This window comes from Drosophila willistoni, assembly GCF_018902025.1.
Source record: "Drosophila willistoni isolate 14030-0811.24 chromosome 2R unlocalized genomic scaffold, UCI_dwil_1.1 Seg167, whole genome shotgun sequence".
Taxonomy (NCBI): domain Eukaryota; kingdom Metazoa; phylum Arthropoda; class Insecta; order Diptera; family Drosophilidae; genus Drosophila; species Drosophila willistoni.
Window position 1 is genome coordinate 7,390,669 of NW_025814050.1, and position 2,368 is coordinate 7,393,036.

Below are 2,368 nucleotides of genomic sequence, written 5' to 3' on the forward strand. Positions count from 1 at the left end.
TATGACATTCAAATTTATTAAACAAGCTATGTATTACTTAGGAATTAGAGTACTTAATTACTTATTTAGGCAGTTACTCAGAGTCAAAGATACTACATGTATTTACTGAGTTTTTCCATTAGTATTTTTATTGATATTCGAAAGGTCAAAAGAACTTGAATGTAGAAAACGTATAATAAGATGGAAAAGTCCATTAAAAACAAACTTAACTCTGAATTTGAACAAAAAAAAAGAATAATAATTTAATTGTTGAATTGTTTCGTAACACATATAAACAAAATTGAGAACTCGTTGCTAAAGATAGAGATTAGAACGAATAACTCTCTGAACTCTAAATTTTTATATATATATGATGCCTGAAAAGCATCGAGTGAGCATATAAAACGAATGCTCCAAGCAAAGATCCTGGAATTTGTTAGTTAACCGAAAAGGATTTAAATAGACTTAAACGCAATCATGAACGAAACCAAGTTGAACTCTCACTCGTATTTGGAAATAGTTCTCGCTCACTCCCTGTTTTGCAAAAAATGCAAAGGCGATATAATTATAGTTCTCACTTAGACTTATTGTTAAAAGTATTATTAATAATTTAAGGATATTATACGCGATTTTAAAAAGGTATAACTCAAATTAAATATATACAATGTCATTGTCGAAACCGTGTTGAATTTGGCAAAGTGACAGTATTCCTCAGTATAGTTAAAAATTTTTGAACAATTATTAAGATTTCCAAATTATTTAATGAATTTAACTAAGTATATTTTGGAAAATGAACAATAAAGGGAACTTTCAGGTGCGGGGTCCGTAGAGTTTGCTAATCCTTATCCCCATAGCTAATCCGACACTGGAATGTTGTGTGCTTCATGGCAGACAGGTCAATAATATTTCGATAAATCATTACGTAAGGTTTACTTTTTTTAATCAACCATCTTAAATTTTAAGCAACTAAACTGATTAAGGATCAAAAAACAAAGGATCAAAAGACAAATAATGAACAAATGGAAAAACGAATTTTGAATGCCATTTTTTTGTTAATGAGATGTAGTGAGACTTTTGCTTAATACCTTAGAAACCGAAAGCAATTGTATTTTATTTATCGGACAATTTAACCATCTAAAATATCAAAAAGGTTTTAAAAGTCGTTGTTTTATAATGACTGAAAAAAACACTGAAAGCTATCTTAACGACCACCTTCCTTGGAAGGTCAACAGCGTTGCAAAGTCAATTTCAATTTTCAGCGAACCAAAATTTGCCAAGTATGATGGTAAAGTAAGGCAAAACACCAATATAAAGAGATTTTAATTAAAATAAATATGGCTTTGAATACATGCAAATGCAGTAAGCCTAAGAAAATATGCCAAACTTTGCCAAAAATAAATTGAGAAAGGAAAAAAAATTAATTTAGTAATGAGAATAAGTAAAACTAAGCAATCAAACTGTAAAAGCCCAACTAATGCATTGCCAAAGAGAGAATCAAATAAAAGTGCAAATAGTTTTGAGAAATTATTTAACTTTTTAAAAGTATTTGAAATGTTTGACCATTCTATATAAATGAAATTTAATTTCAATTGCAATTTAACCATAAAAAAAAGTTGTTTTTAGTTTTCGAAACAAACAAGCCAGAAATATTTAACTTTTATATGCTATGTCGACCAATGCCAATTCAATTCGAAGTGGAGATGAATGCGGCTACGAGATATTGCCTCACATGTTGTACCTACTCATGGCAGCTACTCGGCTGCCATTTGAATTTGACCTAGAAATACGTTTCTCCCCCCGTCCCCACACCCACACACACACACATAGACCAAATGCCAACTCAATACACAAATGCATAAACATATCAAAAGCACACACACACACACACACATAGAGACACATCTCCTCGTTATGCTTTTCGAACTCGAATCCTTTGCATGAAAATGAGGCATGCGCAGTGTGGGGAAGGCGATTCGGCTCATTCAATCCTCAACATGATTTCTTTTTTTTGTTTTGTATGAGCATGCCACCCCCTAAAAAAAGGCGCACATAGTCATACATCCTCTGCTGCTTAAATATGTATTGGTGTGTGTGAGTCCCCAAGGATATCGCGTAATAATTTTCATTAAACATGGCGCAATCCTTTTCGCCTGGCTCCCTTCTGCACTTCATGCCCATGCTCCTCCTCCTCCTCGTCTCAGCAACCACATCCGCATAAAATAAAGACAATTTATTGTGGCCGATACGCACTTACATTCACACCAACACCAACATGCATACACATACATACTTCTTTCTTTTATATATATTATTTATATATACATACATACACTTCTGTGTGTGTATGTGTATATAGCCCGATTTCATACGCTTTTTGTCATCTCTTTTT